The sequence below is a fragment of the Triticum aestivum genome, chromosome 1A, assembly GCF_018294505.1.
Source record: "Triticum aestivum cultivar Chinese Spring chromosome 1A, IWGSC CS RefSeq v2.1, whole genome shotgun sequence".
Taxonomy (NCBI): Eukaryota; Viridiplantae; Streptophyta; class Magnoliopsida; order Poales; family Poaceae; genus Triticum; species Triticum aestivum.
Window position 1 is genome coordinate 364855950 of NC_057794.1, and position 16225 is coordinate 364872174.

Below are 16225 nucleotides of genomic sequence, written 5' to 3' on the forward strand. Positions count from 1 at the left end.
GGGGTCCACCGGGTGGGGCCACCTGTCCCGGGGGGCCACATGGGCTGTAGGGGGTGCGCCTTGGCCTACATGGGCCAAGGGCACCAGCCCCAAGAGGCCCATGCGCCTAGGGTTTCAAGGGAGGAAGAGTCCTAGGAGGGGAAGGCACCTCCTAGGTGCCTTGGGGAGGAGGGATTCCTCCCCTTGGCCGCACCCCCCTAGGAGATTAGATCTCCTAGGGCCGGCGCCCCCCCTGGCCCTCCTATATATAGTGGGGAGATGGAGGACTTCTTACCCCATGCCTTTGGTGCCTCCCTCTCCCTCTCCAACACCTCCTCCTCCTCCATAGTGCTTGGCGAAGCCCTGCCGGAGTACTGTAGCTCCACCACCACCACGCCGTCGTGCTGCTGCTGGAGCCATCTTCCTCAACCTCTCCTCTCCCCTTGCTGGATCAAGAAGGAGGAGACGTTACGCTGACCGTACGTGTGTTGAACGCGGAGGTGCCGTCCGTTCGGCGCTAGGATCTCCGGTGATTTGGATCACGTCGAGTATGACTCCCTCATCCCCGTTCTTTGAACGCTTTCGCTCGCGATCTACAAGGTACGTAGATGCATCTAACCACTCGTTGCTAGATGAACTCATAGATGGATCTTGGTGAAACCGTAGGAAAATTTTGTTTTCTGCAACGTTCCCCAACAGCGTGTTCTTGCTCCAATGTTCATCCTTCTCCAAGCTAGGCCCTTCATTTGTAAGCAAAACAAATGTATCCAATTTAGGCAGCATCATAATCTCATGAACATTAGAATCATTACCAAGAAACAGAAGTACCTGGTAATTTAATTGGCATGCGCGAGCTCTAGTAATTGGTCCAGTATATGTAACAGTAGGGGCTGTGGGTGTAACAATGGTATTTATGTCCTCATCATCCTCCCCTTCTTGAAATGAAGTCGTCCTCGACGGAAGCGCATCTTCCTCACCCAAATAAGGCTTCAAATCTGTAATGTTAAAAGTGGGACTAACCCCAAAATCTATAGGTAGCTCAAGTTTATATGCATTATCATTTATTTTCTCTAACACCTTAAAAGGACCATCAGCGTGTGGCATTAGCTTTGATTTGCGCAGATTAGGAAATCTATCTTTACGCAAATGTAACCAAACAAGATCTCCAGGCGCAAACACAACATGTTTTCTACCCTTATCTCCAGCAAGTTTATATTTAGCATTCATACACTCAATGTTTTCCTTAGTTAACTCATGCATTTTTAAAATCAATTCAGAACGTTATTTAGCATTAAAATTAACCTTCTCTGAAGATGGAAGAGGCAACAAATCAATAGGTGCACGAGGTAGGAAACCATACACAATTTCAAAAGGGCACATCTTAGTAGTAGAATGCAATGAACGATTATAAGCAAATTCAATATGAGGCAAGCATTCTTCCCACATTTTCTTGTTATTCTTCAAAACAGCCCTAAGCATAGTAGAGAATGTTCTATTGACTACTTCAGTTTGTCCATCAATTTGGGGGTGACAAGTAGTACTAAAAAGCAGCTTAGTCCCCAGCTTAGCCCATAAACATCTCCAAAAGTGGCTAAGAAATTTAGTATCACGATCTGAAACAATAGTATTTGGCACACCATGTAAGCGAATAATTTCACGAAAGAACAAATCAGCAACATTAACAACATCATCGCTTTTATGACATGGTATAAAGTGTGCCATTTTCGAGAACCTATCCATGACAACAAATATGCTATCCCTCCCCTTCTTTGTTCGAGGTAAACCTAAAACAAAGTCCATAGATATATCCTCCCAAGGAACACTAGGTACAGGCAAAGGCATATATAAACCATGAGGATTGAGTCGTGACTTAGCTCTTTGACATGTAGTGCAGCGAGCAACAAAACGCTCAACATCCCGTCTCATCTTTGGCCAAAAGAAATGTGTAGCAAGTATATCCTCCGTCTTCTTGACGCCAAAGTGTCCCATTAATCCTCCTCCATGTGCCTCCTGCAACAACAAAAGACGAACGGAGCTAGCTGGAATGCATAGCTTGTTAGCACGAAACACAAATCCATCGTTAAGAACGAACTTGTTCCAAGTTCTCCCTTCCTTACAATTCTGCAATACATCTTTAAATTCAGCATCATGAACATATTGATCTTTGATGGTCTCCAAACCAAATATTTTAAAGTCAAGTTGTGAAAGCATAGTATAACGACGAGACAAGGCATCAGCAATAACATTTTCTTTACCCTTCTTGTGTTTAATGACATAAGGGAAAGTCTCAATGAATTCAACCCATTTAGCATGTCTACGGTTCAGTTTTGCTTGACTTCTAATGTGTTTCAAAGATTCATGATCAGAATGTATAACAAATTCCTTGGGACATAAATAATGTTGCCATGTTTCTAAGGTCCGAACAAGAGCATATAATTCTTTATCATAAGTAGAATAGTTCAGACTAGGCCCACTCAATTTTTCAGAAAAGTATGCAACAGGTTTTCCATCTTGTAATAACACACCTCCTAATCCAATTCCACTAGCATCACATTCAAGCTCAAAAGTCTTATTGAAATTAGGAAGTTGGAGTAAAGGAGCATGTGTCAACTTATCTTTCAATACCGTGAAGGCTTCTTCTTGTGTGGTACCCGAAACAAAAGGCACATCCTTCTTTGTAAGCTCGTTGAGAGGTGCAGCAATGGTGCTGAAATCTCTCACAAAACGCCTATAGAAACCAGCGAGGCCAAGGAAACTCCTCACTTGTGTGACCGTTTTGGGCTGCGGCCAACTCTCAATAGCTTCAATCTTGGCTTTATCAACTTCAATTCCCTGTGGAGTAACAACATAGCCAAGAAAAGATACTCGGTCGGTGCAAAAGGTGCACTTTCCAAGGTTTCCAAACAAACGTGCATCACGTAGAGCAATAAAAACAGCACGTAAATGTTCCAAATGTTCCTCCAAAGATTTGCTATAAATCAATATGTCATCAAAGTAAAATACCACAAATCGTCCAATGAAAGCACGTAAAACTTCGTTCATTAACCTCATGAAAGTACTAGGTGCATTAGTTAACCCAAAAGGCATGACTAACCACTCATATAATCCAAACTTAGTTTTAAATGCTGTTTTCCATTCATCTCCCGATTTCATACGAATTTGATGGTATCCACTACGCAAATCAACTTTGGAGAATATTGTAGAGCCACTCAATTCATCAAGCATATCATCTAACCTAGGAATAGGATGACGATAAGGAATAGTAATATTATTAATGCCTCTACAATCGACGCACATACGCGACATACCATCCTTTTTCGGCACTAAAATGATAGGAACAGCACAAGGACTAAGGGATTCGCGTATATAACCTTTGTCGAGCAGTTCTTGTACTTGACGCATAATCTCCTTCGTCTCCTCTGGATTGGTACGGTATGGTGCACAGTTGGGTAGCGAAGCACCGGGAATTAAGTCAATTTGATGCTCAATCCCTCGAATAGGTGGTAATCCCGGTGGCACGTCTTGTGGAACGACGTCAGCGAACTCCTGCAAAATGTTAGTGACAGCAGGGGGCAAAGAGGAAGGCACGTCCTCGAATGAAAATAATGCCTCTTTGCACACAAAAGCATAGCAAACAGATTTGCTAAAATCTAGCTCATCAATATCAGATTTGGTGGCAAGTAAACATGCACTTTTCAATTTAATTTCAGAAACAACAGTAGATGGTTTATTATTAGGCTTCATTTGGTGCTCAAATTCTTTTGCCACAATCTGATTTTCACTCTTATTTGTCTCCTATTTTGCTTTATTAGCTCTATTAATATCATCTTTCAAAATGGAATCAGGAGTCATAGGAAGCAAAGTAATATTTTTATCGTTATGAACAAGAGTATACTGATTGTTTCTACCATGGTGTACAAAATTTTTATCAAATTGCCATGGTCTACCAAGTAATAAGGAACATGCTGAAGGAAATATGCCCTAGAGGCAATAATAAAGTTATTATTTATTTCCTTATAATCATGATAAATGTTTATTATTCATGCTAGAATTGTATTAACCGGAAACATAATACATGTGTGAATACATAGACAAACAAAGTGTCACTAGTATGCCTCTACTTGACTAGCTCGTTAATCAAAGATGGTTATGTTTCCTAACCATGAACAATGAGTTGTTACTTGATTAACGAGGTCACATCATTAGTTGAATGATCTGATTGACATGACCCATTCCATTAGCTTAGCACCCGATCGTTTAGTATGTTGCTATTGCTTTCTTCATGACTTATACATGTTCCTATGACTATGAGATTATGCAACTCCCGTTTGCCGGAGGAACACTTTGGGTGCTACCAAACGTCACAACGTAACTGGGTGATTATAAAGGAGCATTACAGGTGTCTCCGAAGGTAGATGTTGGGTTGGCGTATATCGAGATTAGGATTTGTCACTCCGATTGTCGGAGAGGTATCTCTGGGCCCTCTCGGTAATACACATCACATAAGCCTTGCAAGCATTACAACTAATATGTTAGTTGTGAGATGATGTATTACGGAACGAGTAAAGAGACTTGCGGGTAACGAGATTGAACTAGGTATTGGATACCGACGATCGAATCTCGGGCAAGTAACATACCGATGACAAAGGGAACAACGTATGTTGTTATGCGGTCTGACCGATAAAGATCTTCGTAGAATATGTAGGAGCCAATATGGGCATCCAGGTCCCGCTATTGGTTATTGACCGGAGACGTGTCTCGGTCATGTCTACATTGTTCTCGAACCCGTAGGGTCCGCACGCTTAAGGTTATGATGACTGTTATATTATGAGTTTATGCATTTTGATGTACCGAAGGTTGTTCGGAGTCCCGGATGTGATCATGGACATGACGAGGAGTCTCGAAATGGTCGAGACGTAAAGATTGATATATTGGAAGCCTATGTTTGGATATCGGATGTGTTCCGGGTGAAATCAGGATTTTACCGGAATACCGGGAGGGTTACCGGAACCCCCCGGGAGCTATATGGGCCATAGTGGGCCTTGGTGGAAAAGAGAAGAGGCTGCCCTAGATGGGTTGTGCGCCTCCCCCTTCCCCTAGTCCTATTAGGACTAGGAGAGGTGGCCGGCCCCCTCCTCCTCTTTCCCCCCCTCCGCGAACCCTATTCCGACTAGGATTGGGGGGGGGGGAATCCTACTCCTAGAGGGAGTAGGACTCTCCTGCGCCCTCCTCCTTGGCCGGCCAGCCTCCCCCCTCTACTCCTTTATATACGGAGGCAGGGGGCACCTCTAGACACACAAGTTGATCCACGTGATCTATTCCTTAGCCGTGTGCGGTGCCCCCTGCCACCATATACCTCGATAATACTGTAGCGGAGTTTAGGCGAAGCCCTGCTGCTGTAGTACATCAAGATCGTCACCACGCCGTCGTGCTGACGGAACTCTTCCCCGACACTTTGCTGGATCGGAGTCCGGGGATCGTCATCGAGCTGAACGTGTGCTCGAACTCGGAGGTGCCGTAGTTTCGGTGCTTGATCGGTTGGATCGTGAAGACGTACGACTACTTCCTCTACGTCGTGTCATCGCTTCCGCAGTCGGTCTGCGTTGGGTACGTAGACAACACTCTCCCCCTCGTTGCTATGCATCACATGATCTTGCGTGTGCGTAGGAAATTTTTTGAAATTACTACGAAACCCAACAGTGGCATCCGAGCCTAGGTTATTTATGTTGATGTTATATGCACGAGTAGAACACAAGTGAGTTGTGGACGATACAAGTCATACTGCCTACCAGCATGTCATACTTTGGTTCGGCGGTATTGTTGGACGAGACGACCCGGACCAACCTTACGCGTACGCTTACGCGAGACCGGTTCCCTCGACGTGCTTTGCACATAGATGGCTTGCGGGCGACTGTCTCTCCAACTTTAGTTGAACCGAGTGTGGCTACGCCCGGTCCTTGCGAAGGTTAAAATGGAGTCTATTTGACAAACTATCGTTGTGGTTTTGATGCGTAGGTGAGATTGGTTCTTACTTAAGCCCGTAGCAGCCACGTAAAACATGCAACAACAAAGTAGAGGACGTCTAACTTGTTTTTGCAGGGCATGTTGTGATGTGATATGGTCAAGGCATGATGCTGAATTTTATTGTATGAGATGATCATGTTTTGTAACCGAGTTATCGGCAACTGGCAGGAGCCATATGGTTGTCGCTTTATTGTATGCAATGCAATCGCGATGTAATGCTTTACTTATTACTAAACGGTAGTGATAGTCGTGGAAGCATAAGATTGGCGAGACGACAACGATGCTACGATGGAGATCAAGGTGTCGCGCCGGTGACGATGGTGATCATGACGGTGCTTCGGAGATGGAGATCACAGGCACAAGATGATGATGGCCATATCATATCACTTATATTGATTGCATGTGATGTTTATCTTTTATGCATCTTATCTTGCTTTGATTGACGGTAGCATTATAAGATGATCTCTCACTAAATTATCAAGAAGTGTTCTCCCTGAGTATGCACCGTTGCGAAAGTTCTTCGTGCTGAGACACCACGTGATGATCGGGTGTGATAGGCTCTACGTTCAAATACAACGGGTGCAAAACAGTTGCGCACGCAGAATACTCAGGTTATACTTGACGAGCCAAGCATATACAGATATGGCCTCGGAACACGGAGACCGAAAGGTCGAGCGTGAATCATATAGTAGATATGATCAACATAATGATGTTCACCGATGAAACTACTCCATCTCACGTGATGATCGGACATGGTTTAGTTGATTTGGATCACGTGATCACTTAGAGGATTAGAGGGATGTCTATCTAAGTGGGAGTTCTTAAGTAATATGATTAATTGAACTTAAATTTATCATGAACTTAGTACCTGATAGTATCTTGCTTGTTTATGTTGATTGTAGATAGATGGCTCGTGCTGTTGTTCCGTTGAATTTTAATGCGTTCCTTGAGAAAGCAAAGTTGAAAGATGATGGTAGCAATTACACGGACTGGGTCCGTAACTTGAGGATTATCCTCATTGCTGCACAGAAGAATTACGTCCTGGAAGCACCGCTGGGTGCCAGGCCTGCTGCTGGAGCAACGCCAGATGTTATGAACGTCTGGCAGAGCAAAGCTGATGACTACTCGATAGTTCAGTGTGCCATGCTTTACGGCTTAGAATCGGGACTTCAACGACGTTTTGAACGTCATGGAGCATATGAGATGTTCCAGGAGTTGAAGTTAATATTTCAAGCAAATGCCCGGATTGAGAGATATGAAGTCTCCAATAAGTTCTATAGCTGCAAGATGGAGGAGAACAGTTCTGTCAGTGAGCATATACTCAAAATGTCTGGGTATAATAATCACTTGATTCAATTGGGAGTTAATCTTCCAGATGATTGCGTCATTGACAGAATTCTCCAATCACTGCCACCAAGCTACAAGAGCTTCGTGATGAACTATAATATGCAAGGGATGAACAAGACTATTCCCGAGCTCTTCGCAATGCTGAAAGCTGCGGAGGTAGAAATCAAGAAAGAGCATCAAGTGTTGATGGTCAACAAGACCACTAGTTTCAAGAAAAAGGGCAAAGGAAAGAAGAAGGGGAACTTCAAGAAGAACAGCAAGCCAGTTGCTGCTCAAGAGAAGAAACCCAAGTCTGGACCTAAGCCTGAAACTGAGTGCTTCTACTGCAAGCAGACTGGTCACTGGAAGCGGAACTGCCCCAAGTATTTGGCGGATAAGAAGGATGGCAAAGTGAACAAAGGTATATGTGATATACATGTTATTGATGTGTACCTTACTAATGCTCGCAGTAGCACCTGGGTATTTGATACTGGTTCTGTTGCTAATATTTGCAACTCGAAACAGGGGCTACGGATTAAGCGAAGATTGGCTAAGGACGAGGTGACGATGCGCGTGGGAAACGGTTCCAAAGTCGATGTGATCGCGGTCGGCACGCTACCTCTACATCTACCTTCGGGATTAATATTAGACCTAAATAATTGTTATTTGGTGCCAGCGTTGAGCATGAACATTATATCTGGATCTTGTTTAATGCGAGACGGTTATTCATTTAAATCAGAGAATAATGGTTGTTCTATTTATATGAGTAATATCTTTTATGGTCATGCACCCTTGAAGAGTGGTCTATTCTTATTGAATCTCGATAGTAGTAATACACATATTCATAATGTTGAAGCCAAAAGATGCAGAGTTGATAATGAAAGTGCAACTTATTTGTGGCACTGTCGTTTAGGTCATATCGGTATAAAGCGCATGAAGAAACTCCATACTGATGGACTTTTGGAACCACTTGATTATGAATCACTTGGTACTTGCGAACCGTGCCTCATGGGCAAGATGACTAAAACACCGTTCTCCGGTACTATGGAGAGAGCAACAGATTTGTTGGAAATCATACATACCGATGTATGTGGTCCGATGAATATTGAGGCTCGTGGCGGATATCGTTATTTTCTCACCTTCACAGATGATTTAAGCAGATATGGGTATATCTACTTAATGAAACATAAGTCTGAAACATTTGAAAAGTTCAAAGAATTTCAGAGTGAAGTTGAAAATCATCGTAACAAGAAAATAAAGTTTCTACGATCTGATCGTGGAGGAGAATATTTGAGTTACGAGTTTGGTGTACATTTGAAAAACTGTGGAATAGTTTCGCAACTCACGCCACCCGGAACACCACAACGTAATGGTGTGTCCGAACGTCGTAATCGTACTTTACTAGATATGGTGCGATCTATGATGTCTCTTACTGATTTACCGCTATCATTTTGGGGTTATGCTCTAGAGACGGCCGCATTCACGTTAAATAGGGCACCATCAAAATCCGTTGAGACGACGCCTTATGAACTGTGGTTTGGCAAGAAACCAAAGTTGTCGTTTCTTAAAGTTTGGGGCTGCGATGCTTATGTGAAAAAGCTTCAACCTGATAAGCTCGAACCCAAATCGGAGAAATGTGTCTTCATAGGATATCCAAAGGAAACTATTGGATACACCTTCTATCACAGATCCGAAGGCAAGACTTTTGTTGCTAAATTCGGAAACTTTCTTGAGAAGGAGTTTCTCTCGAAAGAAGTGAGTGGGAGGAAAGTAGAACTTGACGAGGTAACTGTACCTGCTCCCTTGTTGGAAAGTAGTACATCACAGAAAATTGTTTCTGCGACACCTACACCAATAAGTGAGGAAGTTAATGATAATGATCATGAAACTTCAGAACAAGATACTACTGAACCTCGTAGATCAACCAGAGTAAGATCCGCACCAGAGTGGTACGGTAATCCAGTTCTGGAAGTCATGCTACTAGATCATGATGAACCTACGAACTATGAAGAAGCGATGGTGAGCCCAGATTCCGCAAAGTGGCTTGAAGCCATGAAATCTGAGATGGGATCCATGTATGAGAACAAAGTATGGACTTTGGTTGACTTGCCCGATGATCGGCAAGCAATTGAGAATAAATGGATCTTCAAGAAGAAGACTGACGCTGATGGTAATGTTACTGTCTACAAATCTCGACTTGTCGCGAAAGGTTTTTGACAAGTTCAAGGGATTGACTACGATGAGACCTTCTCACCCGTAGCGATGCTTAAGTCCGTCCGAATCATGTTAGCGATTGCCGCATTTTATGATTATGAAATTTGGCAGATGGATGTCAAAACTGCATTCCTGAATGGATTTCTGGAAGAAGAGTTGTATATGATGCAACCGGAAGGTTTTGTCGATCCAAAGGGAGCTAACAAAGTGTGCAAGCTCCAGCGATCCATTTATGGACTGGTGCAAGCCTCTCGGAGTTGGAATAAACGTTTTGATAGTGTGATCAAGGCATTTGGTTTTATACAGACTTTCGGAGAAGCCTGTATTTACAAGAAAGTGAGTGGGAGCTCTGTAGCATTTCTGATATTATATGTGGATGACATATTGCTAATTGGAAATGATATAGAATTTCTGGATAGCATAAAGGGATACTTGAATAAAAGTTTTTCAATGAAAGACCTCGGTGAAGCTGCTTACATATTAGGCATTAAGATCTATAGAGATAGATCAAGACGCTTAATTGGACTTTCACAAAGCACATACCTTGACAAAATTTTGAAGAAGTTCAAAATGGATCAAGCAAAGAAAGGGTTCTTGCCTGTGTTACAAGGTGTGAAATTGAGTAAGACTCAATGCCCGACCACTGCAGAAGGTAGAGAGAATATGAAAGATGTTCCCTATGCATCAGCCATAGGATCTATCATGTATGCAATGCTGTGTACCAGACCTGATGTGTGCCTTGCTATAAGTTTAGCAGGGAGGTACCAAAGTAATCCAGGAATGGATCACTGGACAGCGGTCAAGAACATCCTGAAATACCTGAAAAGGACTAAGGATATGTTTCTCGTATATGGAGGTGACAAAGAGCTCACCGTAAAAGGTTACGTTGATGCAAGCTTTGACACTGATCCGGACGATTCTAAATCGCAAACCGGATACGTGTTTACATTAAACGGTGGAGCTGTCAGTTGGTGCAGTTCTAAACAAAGCGTCGTAGCGGGATCTACATGTGAAGCGGAGTACATAGCTGCTTCGGAAGCAGCGAACGAAGGAGTCTGGATGAAGGAGTTCATATCCGATCTAGGTGTCATACCTAATGCATCGGGTCCAATGAAAATCTTTTGTGACAATACTGGTGCAATTGCCTTGGCAAAGGAATCCAGATTTCACAAAAGGACCAAACACATCAAGAGACGCTTCAACTCCATCCGGGATCTAGTCCAGGTGGGAGACATAGAGATTTGCAAGATACATACGGATCTGAATGTTGCAGACCCGTTGACTAAGCCTCTTCCACGAGCAAAACATGATCAGCACCAAAGCTCCATGGGTGTTAGAATCATTACAGTGTAATCTAGATTATTGACTCTAGTGCAAGTGGGAGACTGAAGGAAATATGCCCTAGAGGCAATAATAAAGTTATTATTTATTTCCTTATAATCATGATAAATGTTTATTATTCATGCTAGAATTGTATTAACCGGAAACATAATACATGTGTGAATACATAGACAAACAAAGTGTCACTAGTATGCCTCTACTTGACTAGCTCGTTAATCAAAGATGGTTATGTTTCCTAACCATGAACAATGAGTTGTTATTTGATTAACGAGGTCACATCATTAGTTGAATGATCTGATTGACATGACCCATTCCATTAGCTTAGCACCCGATCGTTTAGTATGTTGCTATTGCTTTCTTCATGACTTATACATGTTCCTATGACTATGAGATTATGCAACTCCCGTTTGCCGGAGGAACACTTTGGGTGCTACCAAACGTCACAACGTAACTGGGTGATTATAAAGGAGCATTACAGGTGTCTCCGAAGGTAGATGTTGGGTTGGCGTATATCGAGATTAGGATTTGTCACTCCGATTGTCGGAGAGGTATCTCTGGGCCCTCTCGGTAATGCACATCACATAAGCCTTGCAAGCATTACAACTAATATGTTAGTTGTGAGATGATGTATTACGGAACGAGTAAAGAGACTTGCCGGTAACGAGATTGAACTAGGTATTGGATACCGACGATCGAATCTCGGGCAAGTAACATACCGATGACAAAGGGAACAACGTATGTTGTTATGCGGTCTGACCGATAAAGATCTTCGTAGAATATGTAGGAGCCAATATGGGCATCCAGGTCCTGCTATTGGTTATTGACCGGAGACGTGTCTCGGTCATGTCTACATTGTTCTCGAACCCGTAGGGTCCGCACGCTTAAGGTTACGATGACAGTTATATTATGAGTTTATGCATTTTGATGTACCGAAGGTTGTTCGGAGTCCCGGATGTGATCATGGACATGACGAGGAGTCTCGAAATGGTCGAGACGTAAAGATTGATATATTGGAAGCCTATGTTTGGATATCGGATGTGTTCCGGGTGAAATCGGGATTTTACCGGAATACCGGGAGGGTTACCGGAACCCCCCGGGAGCTATATGGGCCATAGTGGGCCTTGGTGGAAAAGAGAAGAGGCTGCCCTAGATGGGCTGTGCGCCTCCCCCTTCCCCTAGTCCTATTAGGACTAGGAGAGGTGGCCGGCCCCCTCCTCCTCTTTTCCCCCCTCCGCGAATCCTATTCCGACTAGGATTGGGGGGGGGGGGGATCCTACTCCTAGAGGGAGTAGGACTCTCCTGCGCCCTCCTCCTTGGCCGGCCGGCCTCCCCCCCCCCTCTACTCCTTTATATACAGAGGTAGGGGGCACCTCTAGACACACAAGTTGATCCGCGTGATCTATTCCTTAGCCGTGTGCGGTGCCCCCTGCCACCATATACCTCGATAATACTGTAGCGGAGTTTAGGCGAAGCCCTGCTGCTGTAGTACATCAAGATCGTCACCACGCTGTCGTGCTGACGGAACTCTTCCCCGACACTTTGCTGGATCGGAGTCCGGGGATCGTCATCGAGCTGAACATGTGCTCGAACTCGGAGGTGTCGTAGTTTCGGTGCTTGATCGGTTGGATCGTGAAGACGTACGACTACTTCCTCTACGTCGTGTCATCGCTTCCGCAGTCGATCTGCGTTGGGTACGTAGACAACACTCTCCCCCTCGTAGCTATGCATCACATGATCTTGCGTGTGCGTAGGAAATTTTTTGAAATTACTACGAAACCCAACACATGCTTGCATAGGTACCACATCACAATCAACATAATCAGCATATGTAGAGATACTAAAATGCACACGAACAGTACGTGTTACCTTAATCTTGCCGCTGTTGTTGAACCATTGGATGTAGTAAGGATGTGGATGTGGTCTTGTGGTGAGAGATAGCTTCTCCACCATCTCCATGCTAGCCAAGTTATTGCAGCTCCCTCCATCTATGATCACGCGAACAGAACGTTCCTTCACAACTCCCTTTGTATGGAACAAATTATGCCTCTGATTTTGCTCAGCTTGTGTAACCTGCACACTCAAAACACGTTGAGCAACTAAACATTCATACCTGTCAGCATCTTCAGGAGCCATGTATTGCGTCTCATGATCAGAATCGTCTCCACCGTGTTCATCACGTGTAATAAGAGCCAAAGTCTCCTCATCATAGTCACTAGCGGACTCATACTCACCATCCTCAGTAACAATCATCACACGCTTAGATGGGCATTCTCTCGCATAATGACCTCCACCCTTGCAACATCGACAAATAATATCATGTGTTTGCCCTGTTGATGCCATGGATGAAGAAGAGCTCTTTGCAGGCCCAGAAGGTGTGCTCTTGGCAGATAGTGGTGATTGTGCCTGCTTTATTGTATCACGGTTGGAGGTGGTAGCCGACGGAGGCGCTGGTGTAGCAGAACGTGTGGAAGTAGATGATGCACGTGGTGTCCATGATGAAGGTCGACCTGCAGAAAAGTTAGTCCGCGCCAATGCCTGTCGATCCTGCACTTCACGTTCAGCTTTACAAGCAAGATGGAATAAACGAGTGATATTAGTATACTCCTTATACTCTAGAATCGTCTGAATCTCTCTATTTAATCCACCCATAAAACGTGCAAGCATAGCTTCATTCTCCTCAACAATACCACATCTAATCATGCCAGTTTGTAATTCCTGATAATATTCTTCTACAAAAAATTTTCCCTATCTTAAGTGCTGCAATTTTTGAAGTAATTCACGTTGATAATATGGTGGAACCCAACGAGTACGCATAGCAGTTTTCAAAGCAGCCCAAGTAGCCGGAATAGGATATAATCTACAATGCTCAGACCACCAAACACATGCAAAACTAGTGAAAGCACAAACAGCAGCAGGAACACGTCTCTCCTCAGGATATTGTAAACATGTAAATCGTTGTTCAGTTTCTAACTCCCAAGTAAGATATATATCAGGAACATATCTACCCTCAAATGGTGGAATATTCAATTTTAGTTTAGGGAGATGGTCATGATCTCGTACCTGAGGGTGAGCCCTACCATTGCCATTATTTGCATGTGGACGACCTGGTGGTTGCTGTGCTGGTGGTGGCACGTAGTTCTGATTTTGATCAACCTCATCCTCATAATCTCCCACATAATCCTCCTCCTCCACATCAGCAGTAGGAGCCACAGAAGTATCAACAGCAGCACCAGCAGTTTGGCCCGACTGAAGAGGGACACGGCTCGCTCGGCGGAGGGCTGTTTCCCGACGTGGAGGTAGTCGGTGTTGTTGCTGTTGTTGCAGAGGTGCGGCAGGAGCAACCGGTGGTGGTGGTGGAAAACGCGAAAGCAATTCAGCAAACTTGTTATCGAGCTTTGTTTCAAACGTCTTCTCCATGCCATCTATCTTCTCCATGGCCTCTTCAAATCTGTTTATCACATCTTGCACCTGTCCACTCATCATTTGCTGAAACATATCATGAAGCTCCTTGTTCGTCAAGTTCTCCCAGTCAGTCTTGTCAGCTTGTGATCCTGGCATGGTTAGCAGCAATAGAAACACACAAGAATATGATCCTACAGACTACTAACAAGTGGTGGTGGTGGCGGGTGTCACAAATCCGTCAAGCAAATCTCAAATTCTTACCAGTTCTTACCCAGCAGCAGGCGGTGATCGGCAACCGTTGTAGTCAAAACTCTCAAAAGCTTGGATAGAGCGATTGCCAGGGAGAGTCAAACGCACGACATAGATGTATGTGGAGCTGGGAAGGCTTATAGTATGGTAGCAAAAAGGGTCAGCAATAATCAATTCAGAGATGCAAAGTTGAATAAATGCTCAACGACGGTACTGTGCTGGTCCTAGGCTAGACCGTGCTAGAGACGCGAGCCTAGAACACTAACAAAATCATGGCGCTGCACGTAAATAAGGGAAAAGCACACTCTGGAACTCTCTTTTTTCGCTCTTTTTTTGCGCTCCTTTTTTTGCGCTCCTCTTTTTTTTGCGAAAAATCACTATAATGGCGAGTGTCTCAAAACTCTTCCCTCGTCAAACTGATAGGATGGGCACGAAATTTTTTTTTCAATTTTTTTCGGAAATCAGGGCAGCGACGACGAAAAAGTGCGACAAAAAATCACTATGATGGCACGTGGCTCAAAAGACTCAGAAAAACCTAAAAATAGGATAGGGAAAAAAATTGCCCGTGAAAATTTTGGCCTAAAAACTGCCCGGGGGTCTCCAGACTTTTTTTTTCCGAGACCTACGCAGGCAAGGAAACACGAATCGGAATTTAGATTGATCTCAAGAACAAACCTAATATGAGAAGAACTCAGATTGGTGGTGGATATATGGTTGTGGTATATGGCAGCAGTGGTGGTATATGGTAGCGGTGGTGGTATATGGATAGAGATTGGTGGTGGTATATGGATACGGATTGGTGGTGGTATATGGATATGGATTCAGAGCGGTGGCGGATAAGCAAAAGTGGTAGATGGGCGATGATGATGGTGCGGCGGCGGCGTGACAACTTATGACCAGAACTCGAAACTCTAAAAGACTAGACTCTAAGACCAGCAACTTGACACGACGATGCAACCGCAAATTCAACAAAGCAAAAACCCTAAAAAGATTATGCAAAGGCTCAGATTGGTTCGGATATGATGAACTAACCCTAATTTTTTTGTGTGGCTTTTTCGTGGACTGTAGGTATGAAGAACAGACTCGATCTAATCTACGAAAAACTGTAAAATCTCACCGAGCAACCTGGAAATCTGATACCACTTGATAGAGACTAAGGTGTCCCGATGTTTCGATGAGATGGTGGCTACCGTTTTCTGTGGGAGTCGACCTTGACGATCCGACTACGAACGTGTGAGACGTCGCGCCTTAGCAATCGCTAAACCAACTTCCGAGGGTTATTGACCACGCCGGAGCACGATCAACCTGACCACGAGGGTCTGTTTCCTGCGAACAAACGAAGAACAAGCAAGAAACTGAGATTGCAATCGGGATATTGCGAATATAAGATGAAAGCTTTATTGATCAAGGTGGGGTTCTGTGACGTCTTGGTCTGGTCGTTGGACACAAACGAAGTACGCGAACTTGCAGCTATGGCGAACTTTTAATCTAAACAAAACCCCAAAGTCTAAACGATGCCCTAAGGGCTGTATATATGGAGGAAGAGGGGGAAATTTCGTGGCCCTTGAGGGTGGGGTCCGAAACCAACCCTAACTCTTGTTTCCCCACACATACGGACTCTAAAAATAGCCTATACTTAAGTATTTCGAAATTACATGGGCCTGACCCATTAATAAGGTGACGCAGCACC